Source organism: Pongo pygmaeus, chromosome 12, assembly GCF_028885625.2.
Source record: "Pongo pygmaeus isolate AG05252 chromosome 12, NHGRI_mPonPyg2-v2.0_pri, whole genome shotgun sequence".
Lineage (NCBI taxonomy): Eukaryota > Metazoa > Chordata > Mammalia > Primates > Hominidae > Pongo > Pongo pygmaeus.
Genome location: NC_072385.2, coordinates 2,596,731 through 2,608,433, shown reverse-complemented (window position 1 = coordinate 2,608,433; position 11,703 = coordinate 2,596,731). Strand labels below are relative to the sequence as shown.

Sequence of the window (11,703 nt, the reverse complement as noted above, 5' to 3'; positions counted from 1 at the left end):
GAGAGAGAGAGAAACAGACAGGCAGAGAGAGAGAGAGAGAGAGACAGAGAGAGAGAGAAACAGACAGGCAGAGAGAGAGAGAGAGACGGAGAGAGAGAGAAACAGACAGGCAGAGAGAGAGAGAGAGACGGAGAGAGAGAGAAACAGGCAGGCAGAGAGAGAGAGAGAGACAGAGAGAGAGAGAAACAGACAGGCAGAGAGAGAGAGAGAGACAGAGAGAGAGAGAGAGAAACAGACAGGCAGAGAGAGACAGAGAGAGAGAGAAAAGACAGAGAGAGAAAGAGAGAAACAGAGACAGAGAGAGAGACAGAGAGAGGGGGAGGAAGGGCGTGCTCGAGAAATAATTACACATATTTTATAATGCTTTTGATCCCATGAACGGTGGCCGGGTTATACTTTGAAAACAACAACAACAACAACAACAACAACAACAACAACAACAGCAACAAGAGCAGCAGCAGCAGCGAGAGCAGCAGCAGCATTCACCTACGGATTTCTAGAAAATAAGATGTTATGAAGGATAGTACACTTCCACCGGCTCTCACTGCACGTGGAGAGATTCAGAAAAGCGCTAGTTAACAACAGGAGAAAACAGCAGCTAACATGTCCTGGGGAAAATAGACGTCTTCCTGAAAACTGGGGATTTCTACTTCACCTGAAAAGAAATACATAGGCAAAGGGAAAAAGACGAACAAACACAAAACAAGCCAACAAACACGGGCCAAGGCACCGTCCCTGGAAATCTTAAGTGAGCAAAGTGTTAGTTTTCAGAAAGCGTTTCTGTTTGGGGCAAACACTAAGAAGGCCCAGACTAGAGCTGTGACGCCTTTCCCGTTGTGAAACTGTGCCGGCTGGAGGGCGGAGAAACGAAAACATCCTGAGAAAGGGTGATTGAGACCCAGCCAGGGTGAAGCTCTCCTAGGGAGGCAGGGAGGGAGGGAGGAAGGGAGGCCTGAGGAGGGAAGCTGGGGGAAAATCCCCACAACTGCAGACCCGCCCGCTTGCCCACGCGGGTCAAGGGCTATGCCATCGGCCCAAGCTGCCTCTGGGGAAGTGGGACCGTGCCGCCCCCATCTTCACAAACGGTGGCCACTGAGTGAGGCCTGAGGCCCAGCGATGCAAATGTCAGCCTGGCAAGAATGAGATCATCGCCGGCAAGGGGTGGGGGAAGGGGCGAGAAGACGGAGGCACACCGGGGCGGCTCTGGAAGGTTTCCAAGCAGGGTGTTGGGAGGCGGGGTGTGGGGGTTTCGGGGGGAACCCACCTCGCCGACTCACTAAATGAAGGTAAAGGGACGTGGGTAGTGGGGGGAGCCGGGGGGCAACTTGAAAATTAAACTGACCCTTCCTAAAGCCCAAGTAGGAGAGTCTATGCGCGGTCAAGAAACCAAAACACAAAGAAAACTCAAGCGCCGATCAAAGAACAATAGGGCCCCCGCCAGGGCGGAGGTTCCCTAGGCAACGAGGGAGAGAGGGAGGGGCCTCCAGAAGGGAGAGCGAGAAACCAGTTGCCCCAGGCTCGGTGCAGTCGGCGAGACCTCCCTCCGTGTCTCCCCGACTTTCAGAAACAGTGGCCGCTAGGTGATGCCCGAAGACAACCGATGCCCGCAAATGTCAGTCAGCACAGAAAAGAATTTATTTTTTCATTCATTCATTTATTTATGTATTTATGTATCTATGTATTTATTTATTTATTTAGAGACAGAGTCTCACTCACTCTACAGCCTGGGCTGTAGTGCAGTGGCGCGATCTCGGCTCCCTGCAGACTCCGCCTCCCAGGTTCAAGCGATTCTCCCGCCTCAGCCTCCGGAGGAGCTGGCATTCCAGGCGCCTGCCCCACCGCTCCCGACTCAGTTTTGTATTTTTAGTAGAGACGGGGTTTCGCCGTGTTGGCAAGGTTGGTCTGGAACTCCCAACCTCAGGTGATCCACCCGCCTCGGCCTCCCAAAGTGCTGGGATGACAGACGTGAGCCACCGCGCCCGGCCTTCACCGTTTCTTTTTAAGTCGAGGAGCTTATCAGGGAACTATGAGAAGTACGGACGCCACACGTGACAGGGAGAAAAGTCTGAAAATGCCCCTCGCATCCAAGTGGGGACCCGGCCTCGACCTCCCGAAATCATACACCGATTGGGGAAGCCCAGCAAGGCCCGTCTGTCTAGATTCCTCTCGGCCTCTCTAAGCACCTAAGCACGCGCTTCTCACTTTCGTGGAAGGGGCAGGGCCCTCCCCGGCACGGGGGGTCTGACGGACTGACAGAGAAAGAGACAGACATAGAAAGACAGAGATGGACAGAGAGAGATAGAGAGAAACAGACAGAAAGAGAGAGAGACAGAGACAGAGACAGAGAGAGAAACAGACAGGGAGGGAGAGAGACAGACAGAGAGAGAGACAGACAGACAGACAGAGACAAACAGAGACGGACAGAGAGAGACAGACAGAGAGAGAGACAGACAGGCAGAGAAAGACAGTAAGACAGAGGATAGGCACAGAGAGAGAGAGAGACAGAGGGACACAGAAAAAGAAAGAGAGAGGCAGACAGACAGAGAAAGACAGAGACAGAAAGAGAGAGAGAGAGAAACAGACAGAAAGAGAGAGAGAGACAGTGAGAGAGAGAGAGAGAGAGAGAGAGAAAGAAACAGACAGAAAGAGAGAGAGAGACAGAGTGAGAGAGAGAGAGAGAGAAACAGAAAGGGAGGGAGAGAGACAGACAGAGAGTAAGACAGACAGACAGAGAAAGACAGTAAGACAGAAGATAGGCACAGAGAGAGAGAGAGACAGAGAGACACAGAAAAAGAAAGAGAGAGGCAGACAGATAGGGAAAGACAGAAACAGACAGGGAGAGAGAGAGAGAGAGAGAAACAGACAGAAAGAGAGAGAGAGAGAGAAACAGAAAGCGAGGGAGAGAGAGACAGACAGACAGACAGATGGACAGGAAGAGAAGGAGAGTAAGACAGAAGACAGACACAGTGAGAGAGACAGGCAGAGAGAGAGAGAGACAGAGACAGAGACAGAGAGAAAGAAAGAGACAGGCAGAGAAAGACAGAGATGGACAGAGAGAGATAGAGACAAACAGACAGAGACAGAGAGAGAGAGAGAGAAACAGACAGACGGGGAGGGAGAGAGACAGACAGACAGAGAGAGAGAGAGAGAGAGAGAGAGAGAGACAGACAGACAGACAGACAGAGACAGAGAGAAACAGACAGAAAGAGAGAGACGGAGAGAGAGAGACTGAGAGAGAGAGAAACAGAAAGGGAGGGAGACAGACAGACAGAGAGAGAGAGAGAGAGAGAGAGACCGACAGACAGGCAGAGAAAGAGAGTAAGACGGAAGACAGACACAGTGAGAGAGACAGGCAGAGAGAGACAGAGAGGGAGAGAGAGAGACAGACAGAAAGGGAGAGACAGAGAAAGACAGAGATGGACAGAGAGAGACAGACAGAAACAGAAACAGAGAGAGACAGAGGCAGAGACAGAGAGAGAGAAACAGACAGACAGGGAGGGAGGGGTACAGACAGAGAGAGAGAGAGAGACAGAGAGACAGACAGGCAGAGAAAGTGAGTAAGACAGAAGATAGGCACAGACAGAGAGACAGGCCCAGAGAGAGAGACAGCGAGACAGAGAAAGAGAGAGACAGACAGACAGAGAAAGAGAGAAACAGACAGAAAGAGAGAGAGACAGACAGAGAAAGAGAGAGAGAGAGAAACAGACAGACAGGGAGGGAGAGAGACAGACAGAGGGAGGCAGAGACAGACAGACAGACAGAGAGAGACAGAGAGAAGCAGACAGAAAGAGAGAGAGACGGAGAGAGAGAGAGAGACACGGAGGGAGAGAGACAGAGAGGCAGACAGGCAGGCAGAGAAGGATACGGACACAGAGAGACAGACAGAGAGAGAGACAGACAGGCAGAGAAAGACAGTAAGACAGAGGATAGGCAGAGAGAGAGAGAGAGAGACAGACAGGGAGGGAGAGACAGAGAGAGAGAGAGACAGGCAGGCAGAGAAAGAGAGTAAGAAAGAAGATAGGCACAGAGAGAGAGAGAGAGAGAGAGAGAGAGAGAGAGAGAGACACGGAAAAAGAAAGAGAGGCAGACAGACAGAGAAAGAGACAGACAGAGAAAAACAGAGATGGACAGAGAGAAACAGATACAGAAAGAGAGAGAGAGAGACACAGACAGGGAGGGAGAGAGAGAAAGAGAGAGAGACAGAGAGACGGGTAGAGAAAGAGAGAGAGACAGAGAGACGGGTAGAGAAAGAGAGTAAGACAGAAGACAGACACAGTGAGACAGGCAGAGAGAGAGAGAGAGAGAGACAGAGACAGAGACAGAGAGAAAGAAAGAGACAGACAGACAGACAGACAGAGAACGAGACACAGAGAGAAACACAGAGTCGAACAGGGAGAGACAGGGAGAAACAGATAGAAAGAGAGAAGGTCCTAGCCCAGTAGCGATACAGTGCCTTTTCTTTCATTTTCTCTTTCTTTTCTGTTCTTTTCTTTCTTTCTTTCATTTACTTTTTATTTACTTATTTATTTATTTATTTATTTATTTATTTATTTGGAGAACGAGTCTCACTCTGTCGCTCAGGCTGTAGCACAGTGGCGCGATCTCGGGTCACCGCAACCTCCGCCTGCCAGGTTCAAGCGACTCTTCCTTCCGCCTCAGCCTCCCGAGTAGCTGGGACGACAGGTGCCCGCCCCACCGTGGCCTACTCAGTATCGCGTTATCAGTAGAGACGGGGTGTCACCATGTTGGCCAGGCTGGTCTGGAGCTCCCGACCTCGGGAGGACAGACGTGAGCCACCGCGTTCAGCGTACAGTGCCATTTCTCGGAAATCACTCAGGGGAACACACACTTCTAGGTGATGTGTAGAGATTTTATCGATGTACTTACTTACTTATCTCTTTATGTATGTATTTACTTTTTGCGTGGAGAGGTGGGGGGGACGGAGTTTGGCTCTCGCCGCCCAGGCTAGAGTGCAACGGCATAGGGGACTCAAGGAGTCCACCTATGGGAGAGAGGACACGTCATTCTGAGCGTCAGGGCCGCAGCGAAAGGTGGCAGGGCCCACGCTTTGAAAGGCTGAAATCCCGGCGGCTCAGGCCTGTCGTCCCAGCACTTCGGGAGGCCCGGGAAGGCGGATCCTTTGAGGTCAGGGGTTCGATACCAGCGTGGCCAACACGGAGAAACCCCGCGTCTACAAAAAATAGAAATATCAGCCGGCCGTGGCGGTGCGCGCCTGTAATCCCAGCTACCGAAGAAGAATCACTGGAAGCCGGGAAGCAGAGGTTTCAGTGAGCCGAGAGAGCGCCACTGCACCGCAGCCTCGGTGACCGAGCGAGAGAGACTCAGTCCGAAAAAAAGAAAAGAAGAAAAAAAAAAAAAGAACAGGCCCAAATGCTGCACTGTCAGTGAACGTTAGTGTTTCGGGTGTTTCGTTTTATCTCTGTCTCTCTCTCTCTCTCTGTCTCTCTCTCTCTCTCTCTCTCTCTCTCAATCTCTCTCTCTCTCTCTCTCTCTCTCTCTCTCTCTCTCCTCTCTCCTCTCTCCTCTCTCCTCTCTCCTCCTCTCCTCCTCTCCTCCTCTCCTCCTCTCCTCCTCTCCCCTCTCCCCTCTAACTTTTATTTCTTGTTCGAAGACACATGTGCAAGAGTGTTATGTCATAGGTAAACTTAAACTTGTGACGGGGTGGGGGGGGGGGGTTCAGTGTTCAGTGTGCAGATGATTTCATCACCCGGATACTCAGCGCCGTGTCCGGTAGTTTTCGTGTTTTGTTTTTTTCCCGAAGCTGTCTCTCCTTCCACCCCTCCTCCCTGAAGTAGGCTCCCGCGTCTCCGGTCCCCCTCGTTCTGCCCACGCAAGAACTCTCATCTATGAGTTCCCAGTTGTAGATGAGAACAGGTGGTATTTAGCCGACGGTTGTTTTCATCTTCGGTGGTGGTGGTGGTGAAATAGGCATGACACTAAATGGACCCTTAGGACGCTCCCCTCCGTCCCCACCCCGCACCCCCTCCCCCCCCCACACCCCCTCATTCCCGCACCCCCTCCTCCAACGCAAGAAAGGAAGAAAGACAGAAATGAAAGTAAGAGGTGAGCCTGCAAGGTGGCGGAGGCTGGGGATCTCAAAGGGTGAGCAAGCGATGGGGTCCCGGGGATGTCTCGGCCGAGGTATCCAAAATAGGGGACCCACTTTCCAGCCCCAGCACACCCAGGAATCCTCAGCCGCAGCCAGCCTCTGGGTGGGGTTGCGCCTGTCAAAGCTTCTAAATGGAGAGAAGCCCAAGGCTATGGAAGGCATCAGCTCCAACTCCAGGAAGGGAATAGGGCTCTGTGCATATGAATGGGGCTTCAGAAGGCGGTGCCGCGGCTTCCAAAGCGATGCGCCTCGCCTCTCCTCGCCCAGAGCGAGACTCCGTCTGAAAAGAAATACACAAATCAATACTAAAAGAATTCATCCATCCATAAATAAGAAAGAAAGAAAGGAAGAAAGAAAGCAAGAAAGAAAGAAAGAAAGAAAGAAAGAAAGAAAGAGAGAGAGAGAGAGAGAGAGAGAGAGAGAGAGAGAGAAGAAAGAAAAGAAAGAAAGAAAGAAAGAAAGAAAGAAAGAAAGAAAGAAAGAAAGAAAGAAAGAAAGAAAAGAAAAGAAAGAAAGAAAGAAAGAATCAGTCCAGCGGTCGTGGTCGTGAATCACTCCCCGGAGTCCAGGCGCAGTGGCTCACGCCCGTCACGCCAGCACTCTGAGACGCCGGGTCAGGAGGGTGGCAACAAAACGAGGAGACCCCGTCCGTGGAAAAACATTGAAAAATGAAGGCCGGGCGCGGTGGCTCACGCCCGTCATCCCAGCACTTCGGGAGGCCGGGAAGGGCGGATCGATCACCCGAGGTCGGGAGTTCGAGTCCAGCCCGAGCCACACGGAGAAGCCCCGCCTCCACGAAAAATACCACATCAGCCAGACGTGGCGGCGCCCGCCCGCCATCCCAGCTACTCGGGAGGCCGACGCGGGAGAATCGCTCGAACCCGGGAGGCAGAGGTTGCGGCGAGCCAAGATCGCGCCACCGCACCGCAGTCTAGGCAACCAGAGCGAAACTCTGTCTCGGGGTGGGGGGGAAGAAAAAAACGGTCCGGGGACAGTGGCGCGTGCCCGTGGTCCCGGGTACCGTACTCTGGAGGCTGAGGCGGAAGGATCGCTCGAGTGCAGGAACGTCCACGCTGCAGTGAGTGAGCTACGACGGCACCACTGCCGGGGTGACAGAGTGAGATGCCGTCTCTAAATCAATCAGTCCATCAGATCACCGGGAGGCGCTCCCCGTGTCTCACTCTCAAAGGGTGTCTCTTTAGGCCAAGCACGCACGGTGCCTCACGCCAGTCATCCCAGCACTTTGGGAGGCCGAGGCGGGAGGAAAGAAGGAAGGGAGGAAGGGAGTAAGGGAGGAAAGAAGAAAGGCAGGAAGGCAGTAAGGCATGAAAGAAAGAGGGGAAGAAGGAAAGGAAAAAGAAGAAAGAAAGAAAGAAGAAAAGAGAAGAAAAGAGAAGGGAAGAAAAGAAAGGAAAACGGGGAGGGGGCCTATGTCCTCGACCGGTGACCGCCCAGGATACAGCGGGTCACGGCCGACCGACCGAAGCCTCGACCCGCGGGGCCTCAAGCAATCTTCTCCTCATCGCAGCCTCTCAGCCGCGACGACAGGCGGCCATCACCAGGCACAAGTCACCTTCTAATAATATTACGATTCTATCGAGACAGGGTCTCGCTGCGTCATCCAGGCCGGATCGCCGTGGCACGATCTCAGCTCATCGCAACCTCGGCCTCCCCGGTCGGAGCCACTCGCCCGCCCCAGTCTCCCGAGCCGTCGTGATCCCAAGCCCAGGCCACCAGGCCCGGCTCACCGTTCTATTTTTCAGAGAGACGGGGTTTCGCCGCGTCGGCCAGCGCGGTCGGTCTGGAACTCCCGGCCTGAAGCGATCCAGCCGCCTCGGCCTCCCAAAGTGCCGGAGTGACAGGCGTGAGCTACCGTGCCCGGCCCAGACCGTCTCGTTCATACATCATAGAGAAGGGGTTTCGTCAGCCGACGGGTGGAGGGCGGGGTGAGTTTCACTCAGCCTGCGTACCGGGGAAAGGGTAAGTGAGTGTGCTTTGTGAACTAGATACGGAAATCGTGTGTGTGTGTGTGACAGAGAGAGAGAGAGAGAGAGAGAGAGAGAGAGAGAGAGAGAGAGAGAGAGACCGACGAATCCCACCATGAGGACCCGGAAACGGTGTCCGATTTGGGTCCCCGTGTAGTCACCTCTCTGTGTGTAGGTGACTGAGGATTCCACAAATGAAGGTCAGCAGTATCTATGGAGCTGTTTCTCCCTCTCATGCGTCTCATCCGTGTGGTGGAGAAAGGGGAGAAAAGTGGTCGTGACGGGAAGTCGTCTTCACGCCCGAGGAAGCCGAAGGCAGGCCGAGGGGAAGGAGGGCATCCCACGTGACAGCTCCACCCCCGCGCACCCTTTCCAACGCCGGGGCCGCCGGTCCACCCCGTACGACAACCCACCCCCAAGAACAGCACGGTCCGGAGCGGTCCAGTCTCATCCCATCCGGCCAACCCGGGGCATCCGGCGGAAGTGTTCGCCGGAGGGTCGGAAAGCAGCGTCCACGCGGTTCCCCCGGGGTCTCCCGGCAAAGGCCAGCCGGGGGAGGGTAGCGGGACGTGACGGGGGCTGGGGGCACGCGCCTCAGAGCTCCCCGGAAGGCGGCAGGTAGCCGGCGGGGGACGCCGAGCCAGAGACGTCCGGCGGGATCTAGATCCGGAAGCCGCGTCGGTCCTCTCCCACAGCTCTCCTAGGGAAAATGCCACGGCGGCGGCGGCGGGAGCCTCGGCCGGGGGAGAAGCGGGGACAAGGGGGAGAGGGAAGGAGGCCCTCGGGAGGATTCAGCCACGAAAACCCACTCAGCCAAGCTCCCTCCGTCTCTCGGGGTCCAAGGGACACCCCGGGAGACGGCAAGAGACACGTTCACTCCGTGCTTTTCACCTCCGTCTTTTATTTTTTTCATCTTTTCCATTTTACAAGAGGTGCGCATCTCAACAACCAGACGGTGGGTGTGAGGGGAGAAGCGTCAAGGGCAGGAGTTGGAGACCAGCGTGAGCAACTGAGCAACACAAGTAGGAGAGCCCAGCTGAAAGAGATGAAAAAGGAGGAGGAGGAGGAGGACGAGGACGAGGAGGACGAGGAGGACAGGGGGAGTGGGTGGGGGGAGGAGAAGGAAAGAAAAGAAAAGAAAAAAAGAAAAAGAAAAGCAACCACCAAGAAAGTTAAAATCGTCCAACGGTCGGAAGCTCAAGACCAGGCTGACCAAGACGGAGAAACCCCATCTGTACTAAAAATATAAAAGTCAGCCGGGCACGATGGCGCTTCCCCGTCATTCCAGCTCCTCGGGAAGGCCAAGGCAGGAGGATCACTCGAACCCGGGAGGCGGAGGTCGCAGCGAGCCGAGATCACGCCATCGTAGTCCACCCTGGGCGACAAGAGTGAAACTCCGTCTGGAGGGGGAGGGGGAGGGGGAGGGGGAGGGGGAGGGGGAGGGGGGAGATCGGTGAGACGCGTCTCAAAATTTTATCTGTTCGCATTCCGCGTGCGTAAAACGGAAAGAACCGACCCACGAGAAATACGACCAGAGCGTACCGTGCCCACGCGTGTCATCCCAGCACTCCGGGAGGCCGACGTGGAAGGATGGCCGGAGCGTAGACGTTTGAGATCACCTCGACGTGTGAGACGACACCTGCAATAATAATAATCATAGAAGTTTAAAAAGCGATCACGTGTGCCCAGAGCGTGGACAACAAAGCGAGAGCACACCCGTACTAAAAAGAAGACGATTGACAGACAGGCAGGCAAGCAGGCAGGCAGGCAGGCAGGCAGGCAACTATAGAATGAGCCAGGTGCAGCGTCTCACGCCTGTCACAGCAGCAGCGCGGGCGGCCGAGGCAGGCAGGCGGATCGCTCGAGAACAGGAGTCCGAGACCAGCCCGGGCCACACGACAGAACCCCAGACCCCATCTCACTCACATCCACACATACACAGATACCTGCCTCCCTACCTACGGAAAACGTGAGACATGAGAAAGAACATAAAAGTCACCCGGTGTGGTGGTGCACACCCGTAGTCCCAGGGAACGGGGACGGGAGGGATGAGACGCGGGACGGCCGCTCGGTCGAAATCGTCGAGGCTGGGGTGATCCCGGGCGACAGAGGCAGAGGAAGACCCCGCCGGGAAGGCAGGGAAGGCAGGAAACCAATGAAACAAGCAAGCAAACGATGAACATGACAACGACCTAGAATAACCCATGAGAATAAAGAAGCAAATAAGAGGGTACGAATAAAGCTAAAAGGTAAGGTAATGAAGATGACAATCCACCGTTTTCTCTCCAGCCCAGCCCAGCCCAGGTGGAGTGGAGGCGCGCGATCACAGCCCACGTTCGCCTCTGCCTCCCGGGCTTAAGAGATCCCTGTAGTCCCATCCCAGCTACTTGGGAGCCTGAGGTCACCAGAGCCCAGAGTGAGAAGATCAGGCAGGCCCCAAAAGAAAAGAAAATAAATACACGAACATTGTTAATCCATAATAAACGAAGGATATACATATACAGGTCTATGTAAATGACATGGGTTTTTACGTCATACACGTTCATCCATTAAAATTAACATCTATCCTATACACATGTATGAATGATGGAAATGTCTAGTTTTATCACTAGATATTTTCGTCGGTGTAGGTACGTGTCCGTGTGCCCATATCTACGTATCTATCTATCTAGATAGATATACGTATGCTCACACACAGCAGCGTGCAGAAAAGAAGATTGAAAACAAGAAGGAATCGGCCAGGCGCGGTGGCCGACACCCGTACTCCCGGCACGTTTTGGGAGGCCGAGGCGGGGGAGGGGGAGGGGTGGGGGGAATCGCTAGGTCAGGAGTCCGAGACCAGCCCGGCCAATATGGTGAAATTCCGTCTTCGCTCAAAATACAAAAACTGCTGTTCGCTTGAGAGCCCCGGAGGCAGCGGCGGCGCCGAGCCGAGGAGGCACCACCGCGCTCCAGCTCCAGCCTGGGCGACAGAGCGAGATTCCGTCTCCAGAAAGAAGGAAAGAATGGGGGCGGCGGGGGAAACACACACACACACACACACACACACACACACACACACACACACACACACACACACACACACACACACACACACACACACACACACACACGACCAAAAAAAAACAAGAGGGAGTATTACTGGCCGACGGCAACAGCGACTCCCTCCCTCTTAAAAGTCCCGCGGACGCAAACTCCAAATGGGGCAGAGAAAAATGTAGGAGAGGGAGTTCCGCGTGGTCCCAGCTCCACCGAAGGCCGAGGCCGGTGAAGGGCACCCGCGCGTGAACGGGGATCGGCGCCCTCGCAGCGATCCACCGCAGCCCGCTGGAGGGAACGGCCAGCGGCCGGCCTGCCGGTCGACCCGGGACACGGCGGGCCGCCTGCCGAGTCCGGGGCTCGCGGGCGGCCGCCGATCGACCCCGGAGGTCCGAAACAGGAGCGGCCGCCAGCCGAGGTCGCCCGTGTGTGGGGACGCCCCGGGCCTCGCCGCCGCCCGCTTCCCGCCACCCTCGGAGGAAAGAGGGGGAAGGACGCGCGAGGGCCGGGACCCCGGGTGGGCGACCCCCTGGCCCGGGCGGCCACCCC

General features: G+C 55.1%; 1 long non-coding RNA gene across 2 annotated transcripts in view; it reads right to left on the bottom strand.

The window, feature by feature from the left end:
- Positions 1-8,999: 8,999 nt before the first annotated feature.
- LOC134737770 (uncharacterized) overlaps positions 9,000-11,703 on the bottom strand; it is a 2,787-nt gene continuing 83 nt past the window's right edge. The window contains exons 1-4 of one of the 2 annotated variants that reach the window (XR_010123005.1): positions 11,258-11,703; positions 10,115-10,307; positions 9,658-9,754; positions 9,000-9,515 (exon numbers count right to left, since the gene is read on the bottom strand). The exon at positions 11,258-11,703 is cut by the window's right edge and continues 83 nt beyond it. This is a non-coding gene — a long non-coding RNA (uncharacterized LOC134737770). Of the gene's footprint in view, positions 9,516-9,657; positions 9,755-10,114; positions 10,754-11,257 lie in introns of those variants that run through there. The other variant, XR_010123004.1, reaches the window with a different exon arrangement.